Source organism: Vulpes vulpes, chromosome 12, assembly GCF_048418805.1.
Source record: "Vulpes vulpes isolate BD-2025 chromosome 12, VulVul3, whole genome shotgun sequence".
NCBI lineage: Eukaryota > Metazoa > Chordata > Mammalia > Carnivora > Canidae > Vulpes > Vulpes vulpes.
Window position 1 is genome coordinate 71,026,237 of NC_132791.1, and position 20,107 is coordinate 71,046,343.

A 20,107-nucleotide genomic window follows, 5' to 3' on the forward strand; every position below is an offset into this window, starting at 1 on the left:
CTAGGGCCTGCAGTCCATAAATGTGACCCATCCCACTCACTTGGGGAACTTGGGAAAAGCAAATTGGAGCCTGAAATCTGAATATACTGCAGGTAACACTCCAGTAATCTTATTTTTCTCCACTTGGTAATCAGCTGTTCCCTGCCCAGCCTTCTTTCAGGCAGTGTTCATGGAGTTGTCTGCTGATGGCCTTCTGGGTATGACAGGACTCTGGGGGAGAAGTGGGACTTCTGAGGATGGACCTTGAACATAGGCCAGAGAGATTTCACTTGCCTCTTCAGACTCCAGTTACTGAGTGCCAGGTCATCAGTCCCTAACCGTGTGTGTGGGGAGGTGTTGGTAGTTTCTAGGCTGCTCCTCACTTTCCATAGGGAGGCTGCTCACATGGGGCTGAACTTAGCGGTCCTGGAATGCAGCCATGGCTTTCAGCCTCATTTCTAATCTGCTGAGAGCTCTCTGGAGCTCAGGGATGGGCCCTGATGAATTTTCAGGGCTGCCTGTGGATTGAGTCTGGCCCAACCAGGTCACTGTCCATCTTGATTCACTCCAGGATGTGGGGCTTTGTTCTGCTCTGCCAGTCCTTGCCCATTTGTACCTGAGCAATCCTTTAGAATACTGGGAGTGGGTGTGCTGTAGACTAAAAAGAAGATGGGGGAGTCCAGATTCACATGTTCAAATAACTCAGTGAAACCATTCACGATCATATTGGATAAAACAAGCACACATCTTGAAAGTGTTCTCAAAGCTTGTTTATAACCTCTTTGGCCAAATGAGTATCTTTTTTTTTTTTTTTTTTCTAATATGGATAGAAAACTCACCCATGATAGGTCACTGGAATCACTCATGCTAGACCAATCTGTGATTGTTTATAGGGACTGATCCTGCGGGCTTTGTGACCTTCTTGGGCATTGCCTGTTCTAGAAGGTTCTCCAGTAGGTGCCACCTGATTGGGGAAGTAGGGTATCACTCTGCCCATATGGTCTGACAGAACCCAGCTGGAATCAACTCAGTCCCAGTCAGGGCTCTGCCCTGGGATATCTCCCACACCCTGGCTGGCTTCTAGAGGAAGGTGGGGTGAGAGGGTAGCACGGACTCTAGGTCATCAAGGAACCCAGCACCATGGTGAGCCTGGGGTACTGTGGGCAGGTTCCATGCTATTACACAGTACAGAATTATCTCTGGGGTCCAGGGTCAGGTGGGGAAAAGTGCTTCAGTGACTGCCTGGATCATAAACCCCACCTCAGCATGCCCCAGGTGAACCTTGGGGATGCAGTGCCTGGATCCTCTAGTGGTGCCTGGGGCTGCTGCTTCTCTGTACAGCTTCTGCAGGAGAGTTTCGGACAGATGCCCATGTTTGGATACCTGGAGTCTATGGGCATCTGCTTCAACCCCTAATGCCCCCAAGCAGCCTGAAACCTGGTTCCCCAGGAAGCAGCCATTGAGTCTAGGCCTGGTCTCTCCACTCAGAGGAAGAAATGCTGAGCATGCTTTTTTTGTCTGTAGCTAATCAGCAGGTCACCTTATCTATATGGTCTCCTATGGTATAACTTATCTTTCAAGGAACAGAAATGATGGGGAGAGGAATGGGACGAGTATGATAGACCCCAAGTTAGCTAAGCCTTAGTTCCAAGCTGTAACTTGACCTTTGTCTTTTCTGGGACCCCTTCAACTCCAGAGTCTAAGTAGAAAGAGGCAGGTTTATTTTATTCAAGTTCAAATTTTGTTTTCCCTATGCTGGGTTTGGGGATGGGGAGGAGTGGTGAGTACATAACTGTGATACTCTTTTTCTCTCTCAAGCTGAATCAAAGTCCAGTTTCAATGGTAAATTCTTGATCAAGTTCAGGCAGTAAAGGTTGTTAACGATTGTAAAGGAGACTCCATGCAGGAAGAATGATTATGACAAGGTGACAGGTACCAAGTTCCCTAGGAAACTGAGGTCCTTCTGTGTCTCTTGCCTTTCCTATTTTTAGGATTCCATCTCCGTCCCTGCTACAATCCAGAACTAGAAGATCTAGTTACATTTCACTTTTTGTCACTTTACTAGTTTTGAGGAAGAAAGCATTCATGGAAATCTTCTCAAATGGAACTGGGATCCGGGGTCTAATTTTAAGTCCAGGATCTGGATGATGGACAGAGGAGGTGAACCATACTGCTGGGGCTTGAGGGCTGCTGGGAGAAAAGCAGGAAACAGACATGGCGAGAACCATGCAGTGCTCCAGAATTGGGCGCTTCCTAAGGGACCTGAGGACTCTGCACACAGAACACTTTGGAGCTCACCATGCTCTCCAAATGGAAGGTTGTTGGCCTTGTCCTAGAGCTGGTAAGTTGTGAGCTGTTGATGGCATCTGCATGGGAGGACCAGAGGATAGAAAGGCATGTGAAAAGCTCATGAAGACACCACATGTTCTTGCCGAATTTTTGCCTAAAACCTAAGGGTGTGTCCACGCTGAACAAGTCCAGGGGGAAAGTCCTTCATGCCTAACGCTTTAATGGCTGCTTAACCTATTTTAATGAACTAAAATCTTATAAAACAAAATACTTATGCACATTTACAAAACTCTAGCAACCTTCTAGGAATTGCAGAGAAAGTGGGAACATCTCCTCATGTAGACTATTTTTGGAATTGGAACTCAAAATGAGCTTTTTGGGCTCTTCAATTCCATCAGTTTCCTTTGTCTTGATTGGATTGCTTTATTAGTCTTCCATAGGTGATCATACATGGTCTCTTTGAAGTGCCTGATTCTTAGCCCTCTAGGCATCTGGATGGCATACTGGCATGAGCCTTGGGCAAATCCCCCCTGGCTGTTCATATAGGGGCTATATTCCCTCTAGGTATCCAATTCAGCCTCTGGGTGCTTCCTATCATCTGGTCCACTCCACTCTAATCCTTCTTGTCACTGTCCACCATGTTATCCATGGCGTCTGGTATCATGCTGCACAACCTTGCACAGGCCAAATCTCCCTTTTGGCTTCCTCAGAGAATTAGTGCCTTCTGTTGGTCCCAACCTACTTAGAACTTTTGGGTATAATCTGAAGCAGTTCTATACAGAAGGCTGGGAGAGATAAAAAAAAAAGGCAGACCACTCGAGAGTAAGTGACAGGTTTAACAAGACAAGCCTCATATATAGGTTCCCTTGTTTAAGTGGCCACAAGACAAATCTCCACACCTACCTAACAAATCTTGAAAATTTATAGAGAAGTCTTAAATTGGCTGAGAACTCATGCCATTTAAGCATTCCCAACACCTATATATACTCTCAAAATTATGTCCTTAGAACAGCCTCCATGGTGGGGATACTAGAGTATACATTCCAAGGACTGAGGCGGGGAGAGGTTAGGAGGCTTTGACTGCCTGAGTGCTGGTGCAGGGTCCTTCTGCTTATTGCCTCTAACCCCTTCCCAGTGAGGAGGCCCAGTGAACTTTTTTTGGGTGGATTTGTTCAACTGCCTTACAAACCATGGATCCTTGTCTATGAGCAACTTGTCCATGAAATCCCTGTCCATTTTGCTTCTTGAAGGAGCTGTACCACCTATTTCCTCTTTTCTCTCTTGGTCCAGCCCTGGTCTAGGTCTAACTCCCTTTCCTCACCAATGTCCCATCCATTCCCAAGGCCTATTGGTTATGGAGAGCCCATCATCTTTAAGGATTTTGAAAAATCTGTCAGCCTCTGGAGGTTTCTTCTCTTTCAAATCCCCTTTACCTTTCATCTTGATTTCCACCCCCGCCTCCCACCTTCGTGCTAGGATCCTGTCTCAGATAGTAAGGGATCTCTGTGAGCTTGCTGATGAGTGTCACCCATGTTCAGTGTGGACTGGGCCTCTGAGGTGGGTCAGTCTGCTTTGCTGTGGGGGAGGAGGAGGGGGATGTCTGTGTGAGCACTGCCCTCTAGGTCCATCATGTGGCCCAGTGCGACCAGCTCATTCCAGTCTTGAGTGTGGCTCCTAAAGAGTATATGGCAAACCCTGGAAATCCTTAAACTTCCACCTTCTACTCAGGATCTCCCCCCCCCCCCCCATGCGTGTGTGTGTGTGTGTGTGTGTGTTTCCTCCTGTGGATTTTCCATCAGTTCTTCCAGCTTTTTCACTGGAAATTATAGCTCAGGCCATCTGAAGCAAAGCAAAATACAGTGTTCTTTAAAAATTGAAATCCATCTCATTTATAGCACTTCACCACAGAACAAAAGCAATATTAAAGAGCACTGAGTAATCCAAGTCCCAACAAGAAAATACCTGATGCTGACTTGTATCTAAAATCGGCAGGCATGAAACCCATTACGAGCAGACAAGGGAAATGACCGAGGGTGAAGTCAGTAGAGAAGGACTTGAGAGCATCTCTGCTAAACAGTGCTGTGGTCAAGCATGTAGGGTGAGCATGAGCATAGGAGGTAATACAAGAACAAAGCCAGGACTTAAATGGAATGCTGGATATGCCCACAGATGGGAGCCGACAGTCTCCTTAACATCAGGAACATTGCAGGACCAGCCCAGGAAGCCCTTCCAGGAGCAGCACGTAACAGCCTTTAAAAGGGTTTAGATGGTCAGGTTTTTCTGGTTTTCTTTTTCTTTTTGTTTTTCCTTGAGCAACTGAAGAGAGCTTTATGGGAATCTTAACTCGGGGGTGAGGACTAGGGCCTGACCTAGAAACTCGAGATTGAGAATGAAATGCCTTACCAGGGCTCAGACAGGTGCCTGAGCTCAAGTCCCAGCAGATGTGCCTGCACCCATGCCAGTCACTGACCAACCTGTGGGTGAACTGCCCCCTTCATCAGTTCCTAGCAGAGTCGTTCTGCCTGGCCTTAGATACACTAAGCAGAGGGTCCCGTCCCCAAGGATGTTCTTTTGAAATGCTGCCATTCATGGCTACTCTCTAGCAACTCTTTCACAGCTTAAATTCTTCATGGAAAAGTATTTTTCAAAAGGTTGTAATTCTAATTATTTTGGCTTTTTTTAATTGGTAATAGAAGTACAATGGATCGTGTATCAATTTTTCAAGAGAAAGACTGAGATTTATGAGGGAGAAAAAGACATTCATTCTGATATGCTTCAAACAAGATAGCAGGGAGGGAAGAATGGTAGACCTCTAGGCACCAGAAATCTGAGTTCCCTCTATGTCCCTTGGCCTCTATCATTTTTGCTTGATATAATTCTGGGTCCCATCCAAGTCACTGTCACCAGGATGAAGGGGATGAGGGCCATCTTATTTAATGTCACATTTTTTCCATGACATTAGGTCATTGGGAAGGGAAAGAACCATGTGTATATGGAACTGTGATTAATGCCCTCCCCCGCCCCACCCGCCACCCCCACTGTCTCAAGTGTAGAGAGGAACCACACTTAAATGGTCTCTAAATTCAAGACCTGATTCAGAGTCAGCAGAGGTCCACATCTTCTGCTGGGGCCTGAGGTTCGCCAGCAGAAGTACAAGAAATAAGTGCAGAGATGACCAGGCAGGCCTCAAAGTTCATGAAACCCTTCTTAGGACTTCAATGTCTTCAACATAGTTCACTTGTGGGGAGACCAGAATGTGGCCCTTGGGAAGGCGGATAGGCCAGACTTGGAGCTGGAGCTGGGAAGTGGGAGGTACCTGTATGCACAGGAAATTGCTAAGAGAAACAAACCTCTTTAAGCCTGGTATAAGTGGCCCAAAACCTCTCCCTGGATCACTCTCTAGACTTGCCTTCCATGGGTATCATGGCCACTCTGAATAGGCTGGTAGCAAAGCCCTTCAGCACCATTGCTTTGGACCTCAGTTGTAGAGGGGCAAGCTCAGCATGTTAAGTCCTGTCCAGCTTCCTGAAGACGGGACCAACAGAGGCTGGTCTCATAATTCTCTACCCTACTTAAGGCACAGTGTGGTGGTTGGGCCAACCTATGTGGGTCACTTAAGGTTGAATATAGAAGAGACCTACCTGAGGCCTGGAGTCTCCTGCAGGGCTTCTCCATAGGCATGGGCTAGGGTTTACTAGCCCTAGTAAAGGCCAACAAGTTACCTTTACAGTCCAAGGTAAAGTTTGTAAACTCCTCAGCATCTGGGGACAGATGTCTTTATGGCCCCGAGCTTGGGCACAAAGCCATTGTCCTTGTCAGGACAGGATTCTTCTTCCTTGACTCAAGATGAAACTCCTTCCAAGGATTCCCCATTCTTCTAGGAAACTTTGGATTTCCTGATCCTCGCCAAGGACTGGCCTGGAAATGACAGAAATGTGGATGCATCTTGCCATGACTCCCTCTGTATATGAGTGGTTTTCAGAGACTCTCCTACACTGATAAGGCCCACACCTGCCTTTATGTCTGCTGGTGGGAGGTGAGAAATCCTTAAATGGGAAGGTCAGGAACCAGAATCACTGGGAGAAGTATTGTCCAATGACTCTACTCACAGGCATGTGGGGAAGTATCTCTGCTCAATAATCAGAAAACCTTCAAAACAGTTTGAAGGACTTGAAATTATTATTGGTCTGGAAGGACTTTTCTGTTTTAGGGAATATTATCCTCATGAGGGGCCTTGTTCACCTTTGGGTCACCAGGACTTTCTGGGCAAAGTCAGAGCTCCAAATACACAAGGTCACAGACCTGTCATCCACGGAGCTGCCCTATGGGTTGGGAGGGGAACTTGGGGCTGGTGAAAACTCTGAGGCTGGGGCTGGAAACAGAAAAAGAAAAGTAGCTGTTAGTTTGTTGTAACCAGAAGGATAACCTTGTTTCTTCCCTTCTGTGTTAGGTGACTCTTGACAGAAATATAAAAATTTAAACATATTTATTACACAATCTATAATGCCTTGCCTATGGATCTGTTAAAATATAGTATTGAAAATAATAACCTTATTAATGCTAAGAACTGAGAAATGTCATTTAAAAATAAAAATGAATCAAGAATTTACTTCAAAATTCTTGCAGAGCTTCCCCTTCTGCCTATGATGGAGTAGCAAGACCCGGACTCCCTCCAACATCAAACAGGTAAAAGCCAGATGAATGACCTCATCTGGATGTCTGACACTGGACAAAAGGATGAAGGACAGTATCTAGAGGCAGGGAGCCGGTTGGGGTCCCCACACCTGCCCCAGCTCAGAGCTTGCAGAGCTTCCAGAGCTTCCAGGATGCAGTAAGGAAGGGATCCAGGCAGAGAGTGGAGATCCCCTCTGAAGTAAGGAAACAGGGATGATAACACAAGGAGGGGAAGGCAGCTGGGCATCCTAAAGCAGACTTCCAGAGAAGAGGAAAGGGTGAGAATTTCAGGGAGAAGGGGTAAAATTGAAGATGAGCTGGCAGATGGGTTATTGAATCATCTTCAGGTATAAAGGTTAGTGCAAATTGAAGAAATTTTCTGGTAAAGGGAAATAGACACTACCCTTTTTCTTTCAGAGCATTTTTGCATCTTATTCTTTCTCTGTCCTTTAGCTTTTAAAAAGATTATATATTAAAAAACCTTCTTGCCAGTTTCTCATAGTCTTTAATGCTTGGGAGCCATCTTTATGAAACTGCATTTCACACAGTGTCTAATTTTGAATATTCCATTGAGAAATTTTACAAATTAGTCACAAAATCTTTTGGATTATAATCCAGGAAGGTGAAATGCCTAGGAGGGCAGTACTCCTAGGAGAGCAGAACTCCAGTAGATACTTGGCTCTAAGATACAAACCTACCTCTTAAAATATTAGATCATTTTTTTGAAGAGAGGAAGATAATGGAGTAGGAGGATCCTAGGCTTGTCTCATCCCATGAACACAACCAGATAACTATCCAATCATCCTACATACCCCAGAAATTGGCCTGAAAACTGACAGAATTCTACAACCAAATGGGGAGAAGAAACAATGTTGAAGGAGGTAGAGACTTAGACAAAATGCCAAGATGGAGGAATTTATCCCAAATGAGAGTGTAAGATAAGGCCATGGCCAGACACCTAAGCAAACCAGACAGAAGTATCGTGCCTGAGGGAGAATTTATTTTTTAAAAAATTTTATTTATTCACAAGAGACAGAGAGAGGCAGAGGCACAGGCAGAGGAAGAAACAGGCTCCACACAGGAAGCCTGATGTGGGACTCAATCCTGGGTCTCCAGGATCATGCCTTGGGCTGAAGGTGGTGCTAAACCGGTGGTGCTAAACCACTGAGCCACCTGGGCTGCCCCTGATGGAGAATTTAAAGCAACAATCATAAGGATACTCACTGGACTTGAGAAAAGATGTCAGTGAGACCCTTATAGAGGTAAATTCTTTAATTCCTCGATTGTATTCTCCACTTCTGATAAGAGATTGGAAACAGGCTTGATACAATGACAGGATGGAAGAGGCAGAGGAAAAAATTAGTGATATAAAACAAAATAATGGAAAACAAAGCTGAACAAGAGAAGAACTATTGAACATAAGAATAGACCTAGGGAACTCAGGGACTCCATCAAATGTAGTAACATTCATGTTATAGGAGTCCCAGAAGAGTGAGAAAATTTAGGGAAGTTTTCAGCTATTCCTTAAACTAATCTGGGGAAGGAAACCGATATCCAGATCCAGGAACCACAGAACTTTCAACAAAATTGGCAAAAGCAGAATAACACCAAGGCCTGTTATAATTAAATTTGAAAAATATAGTGATAAAAAAAATCTTAAAGATTTTATTTGTTCATGAGAGACAGAGACAGAAAACATAGGCAGAGGGAGAAGCAGACTCCTTATGGGGAGCTCAATGTGGGACTTGATCCCAGGAACCTGGGATCATGAACTGAGCAAAAGGCAGACACTCAACCACTGAGCCACCCAGGCTCCCCTAAAGAGAAAAATCTTAAAAGCACACAAAAGTCCTCAACTTAAAAGGGTAAACCCACAAGGCTAGCTGCAGATCTCACCACAGAAGCTTGGTGAGCCAGAAGGATGTGGCATGATGGATCCAATATACTGAATGGGAAAAGTCTGAAGCTATCTAGCAGGGCTATGCTTCAGGATAGAAGGGGAGATAGAGTGTCTTGAATAAATTCATGACTACTAAACCAGTCCAGCAAGAAGTAAAGGGTACCTCTCTCCTTTGCAAAGTGACAGACAACACTTTTTCTGGAGAGAAAATCTCCAGAAGCAACCACAAAACACACATTTATTACTAGTTTATTGCTTATCTATCAATTACTTTGAACATAAACGTACTAAATGTTCTAATGAAAAGATATAGGGTGTCAGAATGGATTTTAAAAAAAAGAAGCAAAAGACTCCCTTACATGCTGCTCATGAGAGTTTTCATCGCCTGGCTGTATGAGAGCAAGAGATTCCTTCTGTCTTTGCAACCTTGTTGTGGATTGTCTGATGGGTATCACAATCTGGTTTAAAACCTACTTAATAAAAAAACTTTCTACCTTCGGGGAGAGATTGGGGGTGGCAGGAGATCTTGTTTTTAACTATTTCTTCCCACAGGAAGTGGATATCCTTGTGCTAGAGGGAACCCAAGACCTTAGTAGCAGAAATCTTCCCCCTCCTTGTACAACAGCCAGGGTCCTGTGCCCAGGAAAGGAAGACCCCACCCCACCCCACCCCACCGCCCTGCTCCTGCAGTGGAGGCTCTGCTGGAGCAGGGACCATTGAACTGTAGCCTGGAGGGGCCCCATCCCCCTTCTCCCTTCATAGCTGTTCACTTCTTCCTGTGGCTCCATGTCATGGCTCTGGGATTATTAGTGTGATCTCCTTGATTGTTGTAACAAGATCCCCCTGTTTCTGCTGCCTAGAACAACAAAAACCCCACAACTCTCCATTAATGTTTATGAAGGGTATAGAGAAACCAAATGAAGGAAAATGTGTATTTGTGTGTGTGTGTGTGTGTGTGTGTGAAGTCTCCTGCATATCTTATAATGCATATCAAAATATGAAGTTCATTTTGACCAGCTAACTTACTGAAAGTATCTTAAGATTCTTTATGGAACTCAAATGCTGACAGAATGTCCTATGCTATGAATGTTTGCTAAGTTTTTGTGTGAAAATAGGTCAGTTTGACTTAATGGATGTTGGTTTCCTCTTTGTGTGTTTACTTGTGACCTTCTCCAGATCCTTCATCAAGGATTAAGACCTATGATTATGGTCCTGTCTTGCCTGTGCCGTTGAATGGGGAATGTATCAATTTATTGGTTACACCTCCTGGAGGCTCTAAGCTGCTATCACCCGTAGGAACTTGCAGAGCTTAAATAGTGCCCCAATCTGGACAGATAAAGGCAATGTGTTCCTTCCCATAACAGCTGCTGATTTGGCCCGCCTTTGGCAGTTGTAACTGGGGATGGGTTGGATTCCCCCAGGAAGCCACCTAGGGAGTTCTCCAAGGTCTGACCATCACTGTATTAGGCATCATAGATATGGAACGTAAGACAAATGTTGGGCAAAATATCAGTCTCTGTTGGTGTCTTCCACAACAAATTCTAGAACCAGAGCCCTGCCGGTAACATTTGTAAAGCTACGTGCAGGAGAAGGAGGGAGTCACCAATTTACTCTGGACTTTCATGGAACTGTTGCTTTTGTTTCAGTCTTTAATACTTTTCAGAGCAGTTTTAGGTTTACAGCAAAATTGAGTGGAAAGTATAGTGTTCCCATATGTTCTCTGCCCTCACACACGCAGAGCCTCCCCCACTCCAACATCCCATACCAAAGTGGAACATTTGTTATAATAAATAAACCAACATTGACCATAACCCAAAGTCCAGAGTTTACATTAGGTGGTCACTCTTGGTATGACCAAGAGGACCACTCTTGGTGTGACCCACTCTTGCTGGGTTTTGATAAATATATAATGACCTGTATCCATCATTATAGTATCATATAGTTCCACGGCCTTAAAAATCCTCTATGATGTCTCTCAGTCCCGCACCCAAGATGACCAAGAAAAGAAGGAATAATTGGTCGTGCCAAAAAGGCCGCGGCCATGAGCAGCCTATTCACTGCACCAGCTGCGCCCATTGTGTGCCCAAGGCTATTAAGTTCATTATTCGGAACATAGTGGAGGCCACCACTGTCGGGGACATTTCTGAAGCGAGTGTCTTCAATGCCTATGTGCCTCTCAGGCTGTATGTGAAACTACATGATTGCATGAATTGTGCCATTCACAGCAAGGTAGTCAGGAATCTCTCCCGTGAAGCACAGAAGGACCAAACACTGCCACCCCGATTTAGACACGCGGGTGCTGGCCCACGACCTCCACTGAAGCCCATGTAAGGAGTTAAGTCCTTAAGGACTGAAGAAAAAGTGTTCTCCAAGGGAAAAAAAAAATGGCGATTATACAAAAAAAAAAATCCACAAAAAAAACAAAACCTCTATGCACCGCCGATTCATCTCCCCCTACTCCCAAACACTGATCTATTTACTGTCTCCATAGTTTTGCCTTTTTGAGAATATTCTGTCGTTAGAAAAATAGTTTGAGGCCTTTTCAGATTAACTTCTTTCACTTAGTAATATGCATGTAAGCTTCCTGTCTCTATTCATGGCTTGATAGCTCCTTTCTTAGCACTGAAGAATATTGCATTGTCTGGATATACTATTTATCCATTCACTTGCTGAGGGACAACTTTTATGTTTCCAAGTTTCGGCAATTATAGAGCTGCTATAAAGGCCCATGTGCAAGTGTTGATGTGGACATAACTTTTAAATTCCTTTGGGTAAATACCAAGGTGCCCAATTGCTGGATCATATGGTAGTTATGTTTAGTCTTATAAGAAACTGTCAAACTGTCTTCCAAGGTGGCCGTACCATTTTGCATTCCCACCACCAGTGAATAAAAGTTCCTGTTACAAAATTCTGGCAAAGATGTGGAGTGTCAGTGGTCTGGATTTTGGCCATGCCAATAGATATGTAGTGGTATCTCCTTGCTATTTTAACTTGCAATTCCCTAAAGAAATGTGGAGCATCTTTTCTTATGCCCATTTGTCATCTATCTTATTTGATAAGGTGTCTGTTCAGATCTTCTGGCAATTTTTGAATTGGGTTATTTTATTTCTGGGGCTTTATTGAGCTTTATATCCTTCATATATTCTAGATAACTGTCCTTTATCAGGTATATCTTTTGAAAATATTTTGACTTTGTGGCTGTCTTATGCTTGCAAAATACATTGTCAAGATTAAGTTTTTAATGCAGCCCAGTGTATCAGTTATTCCCTTAATGGATTGTGCTTTGGTGTTATATCCTAAAGTTAAGACCAAACCCAAGGTCCTCTAGATTTTCTCTTATAATCTAGGAGTGTTACGGTTTTGCATTTTACAATTGGTCTGTGGTCCATTTGAGTTAATCTTCATGAAGGATTTGAAGTCTGTATTTAGATTTTTTTTTTTTTGCATGTTAATGTGCAGTTCTAGCATAATTTTTGGACATATCTTTTTTTTCTTTGTATTCCACTTTAAAATATTAACTATATCAGTGTGGGCCTATTTCTGGGCTATTCTGTTACATTGATCTATTTGTCTATTCTTTGCTAATACGACCATGTCATGATAACTTTACACTAAATCTTGGAATCTCTGGTAGTGTCAGTCCTTCAACTTTTCCTTTTTTTAAAATTTATTTTTATTGAAGTTCGATTTGCCAACCTATAAACACCCAATGCTCATCCATCAAATGCCCTCCTCAGGGCCCATCACCCAGTTACCCCGACCCCCACTCCCCACCTCCCCTTCTGCAACCCCTTGTTTGTTTCCCAGAGTTAGGAATCTCAATGGTTTTTCTCCCTCTCATTTTTCCCCATTCAGTTCCCCTTCTTTCCCTTATAATCCTTTTCACCATTTTTTATATTCCCCATAGGAGTGAAACTATATGATTGTCCTCTGATTTCTTTCACTCCGCAGAATACCCTCTGGTTCCATCCACATCAAAGCAGATGGTGTGTATTTGTCCTTTCTGATGGTTGAGTAATATTCCATTGTGTGTGTGTGTGTGTGTGTGTGTGTGTGTGTGTGTGTGTGTGTGTGTGTAGAGAGAGAGAGAGAGAGCTACCACATCTTTATCCATTCATCTGTCAAAGGACATCATGGCTCCTTCCACAGTTTGGCTATTGTGGACATTGCTGCTCTGAACACTGGGGTGCAGGTTTCCCAGCATTTCACTGCATCTGTATCTTTGAGGTAAATACCCAGGAGTGCAATTGCTGGGTCATAGGGTAGCTCTATTTTTAACTTTCTGAGGAACCTCCGCACAGCTTTCCCATCAGTTTGCTGTACCAGTTTGCATTCCCACCAACAGCGCAAGAGGGCTCCCCTTTCTTCACATCCTCTCCAACATTTGTTGTTTCCTGTCTTGTTAATCTTCACCATTCTCACTGGTATGAGTTTGTATCTCCTTGTAGTTTTGATTTGTAATTCCCTGATGGCAAGTGATGCGGAGCATTTTCTTCTGTGTTTGCTGGCCATGTGTATGTCGAATTTGGTGAAATTTCTGTTCATGTCTTCTGCCCACTGGGTATTGAGTTTAAGAAGTTCTTTATAGATATTGGAAACTAGCCCTTTATCTGATAGGTCATTTGCAAATATCTTCTCCCATTCTGTAGGTTGTCTTTTAGTTCTGTTGACTGTTTCTTTTGCTGTGCAGAAGCTTTTTATCTTGATGAAGTCCCAATAGTTCATTTTTCCTTTTGTTTCCCTTGCCTTCATAGATGTATCTTTTTTTTTTTTTTTTTAGAAATTTTTTTTTAATTTTTATTTATTTATGATAGTCACAGAGAGATAGAGAGAGAGAGGCAGAGACACAGGCAGAGGGAGAAGCAGGCTCCATGCACCGGGAGCCCGACGTGGGATTCGATCCCGGGTCTCCAGGATCGCGCCCTGGGCCAAAGGCAGGCGCCAAACCGCTGCGCCACCCAGGGATCCCTTCATAGATGTATCTTGCAAGAAGTTGCTGTGGCCAAGTTCAAACAGGGTGTTTCCTGTGATCTCCTCTAGGATTTTGATGGATTCTTGTCTCACATTTAGATCTTTCATCCCTTTCAGTGTATCTTTGTGTCTGGTGTAAAAGAATGGTCCAGTTTCATTCTTCAGCACGTGGCTGTCCAATTTTCCCAACACCACTTATTGAATAGACTGTCCTTTTTCCAGTGAATACTTTTTTCTTTCTTTGTCAAATATTAGTTGACTATAGTGTTGGGTGCCCAACACAATGGAACATTGACCTATGTCTGTTTTTGTGCCGGTACCACACGGTCTTAATGATCACAGCTTTGTAATACAGCTGGAAATCTGACATTGTGATGCCCCCAACTTTTTCTCTTAATATTGTGTTGGCTATTCTAGGTCTGTTGTCTCTCTGTGTAAACCCTTCAGAATAAGTCTGTTGACACAATTGTTTGCTAGAAATTTTATTGGAATTGTACTTAATCTATAGCCCAGGTTGGGAAGAACTGACATCTTGACACTGAGTCTTCCTTCAAGGGTTATCTTCATTTAATTCATGGATTTCTTTTGTCAGTTTTATAGTTTTCCTCATGTAGATATTAATAAATATTTTGTTTTATACCTAAGTATTTCGTTTTGGGAGGTGCTAATGCGAATGGTGTTCCTAATTTCAGAATCTACTTGTTCATTGCTGGTACATAAAAAGTAATTGATTTTTATATATTAACCTTATATCCTGTAACTTTGCCATAATTTAGTTTGGGGGGTGAATTTTCTTCATACAGTCATTTGTGAACAAAGACAGTTTTATTTCCCCCCCCCTTTTTTTAGGTCTTTTTTTCTTTAAATAAATTTATTTTTTATTGGTGTTCAATTTACCAACATACAGAATAACACCCAGTGCTCATCCCGTCAAGTGCCCCCCTCAGTGCCTGTCACCCATTCCCCTCCTCCCCTTCCACCTAGTTCATTTCCCAGAGTTAGGAGTCTATGTTCTGTCTCCCTTTCTGATATTTCCCACACATTTCTTCTCCCTTCCCTTATATTCCCTTTCACTATTGTTTATATTCCCTAAATGAATGAGAACATACACTGTTTGTCCTTCTCCGATTGACTTACTTCACTCAGCATAGTACCCTCCAGTTCCATCCATGTTGAAGCAAATGGTGGGTATTTGTCGTTTCTAATGGCTGAGTAATATTCCATTGTATACATAAACCACATCTTCTTTATCTATTCATCTTTCGATGGACACCGAGGCTCCTTCCACAGTTTGGCTATTGTGGCCATTGCTGATAGAAACATCGGGGTGCAGGTGTCCCGGCGTTTCACTGCATCTGAATCTTTGGGGTAAATCCCCAACAGTGCAATTGCTGGGTCGTAGGCCAGGTCTATTTTTAACTCTTTGAGGAACCTCCACACAGTTTTCCAGAGTGGCTGCACCAGTTCACATTCCCACCAACAATGTAAGAGGGTTCTCTTTTCTCCGCATCCTCTCCAACATTTGTTGTTTCCTGCCTTGTTAATTTTCCCCATTCTCACTGGTGTGAGGTGGTATCTCATTGTGGTTTTGATTTGTATTTCCCTGATGGCAAGTGATGCAGAGCATTTTCTCATGTGCATGTTGGCCATGTCTATGTCTTCCTCTGTGAGATTTCTGTTCATGTCTTTTGCCCATTTCATGATTGGATTGTTTGTTTCTTTGGTGTTGAGTTTAAGAAGTTCTTTATAGAGCTTGGAAACTAGCCCTTTATCTGATATGTCATTTGCAAATATCTTCTCCCATTCTGTAGGTTGTCTTTTAGTTTTGTTGACTGTATCCTTTGCTGTGCAAAAGCTTCTTATCTTGATGAAGTCCCAATAGTTCATTTTTGCTTTTGTTTCTTTTGCCTTCGTGGATGTGTCTTGCAAGAAGTTACTGTGGCCAAGTTCAAAAAGGGTGTTGCCTGTGTTCTCCTCTAGGATTTTGATGGAATCTTGTCTCACATTTAGATCTTTCATCCATTTTGAATTTATCTTTGTGTATGGTGCAAGAGAGTGGTCTAGTTTCATTCTTCTGCATGTGGATTTCCAATTTTCCCAGCACCATCTATTGAAGAGACTGTCTTTTTTCCAGTGGATAGTCTTTCCTCCTTTATCGAATATTAGTTGACCAAAAAGTTCAGGGTCCACTTCTGGGTTCTCTATTCTGTTCCATTGATCTATGTGTCTGTTTTTGTGCCAGTACCACACTGTGTTGATGACCACAGCTTTGTAGTACAACCTGAAATCTGGCATTGTGATGCCCCCAGATATGGTTTTCAGTTTTATTTTCCAATCTGTATGCTTCTCATTTTCTCCTATTGAATTATCTAGGACTTCAAGGATGATGTGGAGTGATGAGGAGATCTATCCTGTCTTGTTCCTGACCTTAACAGTGATAAACTAGAAGTTTTCTTAAGTATGATGTGAGATGTAGGTTTTCTTTACCCAGTTGAAGTTCCCCTCTATTCCTAGTTTGCTAAGTTTACAATGAATGAATTTCAGGACTTTTTTTTTTTTTTTAAAGGGCCAATCTTAGGGACAATAGCTTAGATGATTCATTTGAGTGTATAGTTATCAATCCTTCAGGACCTAGATAGGGTACTTTCTTATTTCCTTCATCCTTGAGATGTATTGGATATATCCTTTTCAATTTATGTATAATTCATAAGTTTTTTTTAATCAATAGGGATTTTTAGTGATATAAATCTACTAAATAAATATATCATCATGGAATCAGAGATCCTGTGAGATGACCACATAGGGTATTACAGGAGAAGGCAAACAGCAGAGTATAATAAGAGTATAGAGTTCAGAGGATGGCATCTGAAAATAGCACCCATGGTCTTTACTTTAGATTCCATCTCTTTCAAGTGCTCGATATGTGAATCCTAGCAAGTTACCTAACCTGAGTCTGTTTTCCCATTTGAAAAAAAGATGAAAATAAGTATTTTTTATGGGGATGTGAGAATTAATATTTGTAATGTGTTCCTAGTAATATGTAATAACACTATCATTAAACCTGATGCTGGAGAAAAGTACCACATCATGCTACTCGAAACACAGGTACACTAAAGTCTATCTGGTCCTCAAGACTGTCTTCTATGTATTCCTATCCGTTCTCTAATTATCCTTATTGGCTTTTCTAAACATTCATCACTCTCCTCACATTCCTGTATCCTTTTCTCCTCTCACTCCCCCATGTCAACTAACCCAATTTCAGTGAACAAGTATGAGCCACTGGACAACTACTCCTTCCTTTCTTAGCCAACATCTGTGTTTCTGTATGTGCATCCTTCCTTTTCTAAGGAATGGAAGAGCCATTCCATCTACTCAGGTGCAAAGTAGCCCTTCTAGTAGGTCTTGGATGCCATTTCAAAAGTTTCTAGCTTCAGGAAACTGGCTCCATTGATTTATAATTTTCTCTGCAATAACTTCTTCCCGCTATTTCCCTTCATCATTATCAACATTATCCTCTTAGGCACTCAAATTTCTTGAAAGAATGGTTTCCCTTACCTGTCACTCTCTCCATTCTTCTCAGCTAATTAACATGAGTATTATCCCCTGAGGCCCCCTGGAGATGATATTCCTTTTTTTTTTTTTTTTTTTTTTAGATTTTGAGAAAGAGCACGTAAGCTCACACAAGCAGCTGGGAGGGGCAATGTGGGGCTTGATTCTAGGTCCCTGAGATCATGACCCAAGCTGAAGGCAGATCAGCTGAGCCACAAAGGTGCCCTTAACTTCTATTAAATTTTTAAAATTTAAGTGGACTTACTATCCAATCCTTCAACCTGGACTTTATTAATAAATTACATCCACATATGTGCTCTTCCATTACTTGTACCTCTGTTCCTACCTTCATACTTCTGTAAAAGTAACCACTATCAGTTTTGCATGGACTTTTCTTTTTTTCCCTACCTTTTGTTGTCTTAAAGTATACAAATGCATTCTTAGACAAAATATTTCTCACCTGTATTAAAAGGATATACTCATGTTATATGAATAGGGTTTTCCTCATTTAAAACAATTTTTGAGGGATGCCTGAGTGGCTCAGAGGTTGAGTGTCTGCCTTCAGCTCAGGGTGTGATCCTGGGGTCCTGGGATTGAGTCCCATATCAGGCTCCTTGCAGGGAGCCTGCTTCTCCCTCTGCCTGTGTCTCTGCCTCTCTCTGTGTCTCTCTCATGAATAAATAAATAAAATCTTTAAAATTTTTTTTTGAGATCTATTGACCTATAACAGTTTCAGGTGTACAGCATAATTTAATGTTATAGCAACCATTTCATAATATATACAAATAAGTCTGGTTAGTAGTTATCACCATACATAATTACAAATAGGTTTTTTGGGTATGTTTTGACCCCCTTCATCCATTTCACCCACCTGTAAACATCTGGCAATCACTAATCTGTCCTCTGTATCAGAATTGTTTTTCTCTTTTAAAATTCCACATATAAGTGAGATCATACAGTGTTTATCACTTTGGAAGTCTAAAACTGGATCACATTCTTATACCATACACAAGTTAACTCAGAATGGATTGAAGAATTGAATGTAATACCTGAAACCATAAACTCCTAGAGGAAAATAGGCAGTAAATTCCTTGACATTAGTCTTGGTGACTTGTTTTGTTCTTGTTTTTTGATCTGATACCAAAGCAAAGGCAATAAAAACAAAAATAAGCAAGTGGAACTACATCAAACTAAAAGACTTATGCCTAGTAAAGGAAGCCATCAGCAAAATGAAAAGGCAATCTATGGAATAGGAGAATATATTTGCAAATTATTTATTCATACCCTCCATGGGAGCTTTCTGGGTGAAATCCAAAATGGATCCCCATATGCAGAGGGTGGAGAGACTGAAGGAAGAGGCAGGACACTCTACTCCAATTTTATAGGTGGCAGCTTTCATAAGCAAAGGGACTTACAAATGAGGCTTGTCTTGGGTGACCATAAGACAAGTAGATTTCCATAGTGGCCATTAAATCTCCAAAGTTTGGTGTACCTGGGTGGCTTAGATGGTTGAGGCTCCAACTCTTGGTTTTGGCTCAGGTCTTGATCTCAGGGACCTGGGATGGAGCCTCACATTGGGCTCTGTGCTGGGCGTAAAGTCTGCCTGAAGATGCTCTATTTCCATCTCCCTCTGACCCTACCCCAACTCATGTACCTTTTCTCTAAAATAAATCTTAAAAAAAGTTTATAGAAAGAGTGGGTAGCACAGTAGGTTAAGCATCTCTTGGCTTTGGCTCGGGTCAGGATTTCTAAGTCATGGGATCATCTCCACATTGGGTTCCATGCTCAGTCTGGAGTCTGTTTGGGACTCTCTCTCCCTCTGCCCACCTCCCTACCCCAAAGTTTATATAGAAGACTTCACTGAATTCAGTCACTGAGACCATCCAAATAGTCTCAACACCATATCACACTCCCAAGGCTATGCTCCCGGATTCTAGGAGCAGGGAGGGTAAGCAGGATACACATTCCAAGGACAGAAAATGCAATGAGCCCCCAGTTGCCCAGTTCCAGCTTATAGACACAAAAGTGGTCACATCATTTTGATTACGTCCTCCAATACTCCAACACTTGTGATTGGTTCTTATAATCTCACAAACATGTCTCTTTGGCAGTGTACCCTGAGTGGTCAGCAATGTGCCCTGTTCCCAATATAGGAATGCCCAGCCCAGGTGTTCAAATGTCTGTAACCTGGGGTAACTTAGGAAACCCATTCCAAATCTGGTATAGCTACCATGGCTCTGATGGTAGTATTTCTAGGACCATTCTGGTCAGCAGTCTGATGGGATGCCTCTATAGTTTGACAGAAAGGATACCAATGCCCAGTGTTATTGATAGTTATGCCATAAGCCAAGTTTCTGGATCAGAATTAGTAATAGCAGATGAATTAAGAATGAAAGAGCTGGGACTAGTAATTTTAACGTACTGCTTTAGGGCCTTCCAATTCCCTACCTAGAGTGGTGATACCCATCATAGCAATCTTGGGTGAGCTAGAGAATGGCAGTTGCCCTCATAACAAGCATTTGGGCTGATTTGTCAGGAGTGAGTGGGCCCACTGTAGAAAGAGATTTCTATCAGGTGCCTATCCTGTAACAGGATACAATAGGAGTAACAGAAGTCTACAGTTGCAAAGACTAGTACAATTGACTATGGAACAACACAGGTTTGAAATGCACAAGCCTTGGCCACCTGGCTTAACTTAACTTGGTTAAGTGTCTGCCTTTGGCTCACGTCATGATCCCAGAATCC

The 20,107-nt window shown here is 42.5% G+C and overlaps 1 protein-coding gene and 1 pseudogene across 7 annotated transcripts in view; one reads left to right on the top strand and one right to left on the bottom strand.

Annotated features, from left to right (window-relative positions):
• Nucleotides 1-1,685: 1,685 nt before the first annotated feature.
• Nucleotides 1,686-20,107, bottom strand: part of PROP1 (PROP paired-like homeobox 1) — a 109,259-nt gene continuing 90,837 nt past the window's right edge. For 5 of the 7 annotated variants that reach the window (XR_011995612.1, XR_011995617.1, XR_011995616.1 and 2 more), the window contains exon 6: nucleotides 5,007-6,186. The gene's annotated coding sequence lies outside the window, so the exon portion shown is untranslated. Of the gene's footprint in view, nucleotides 2,167-2,277; nucleotides 2,346-4,552; nucleotides 6,187-20,107 lie in introns of those variants that run through there. The other 2 variants (XR_011995609.1, XR_011995615.1) reach the window with 2 other exon arrangements.
• On the top strand, nucleotides 10,835-11,173 carry LOC112932412 (small ribosomal subunit protein eS26 pseudogene; annotated as a pseudogene).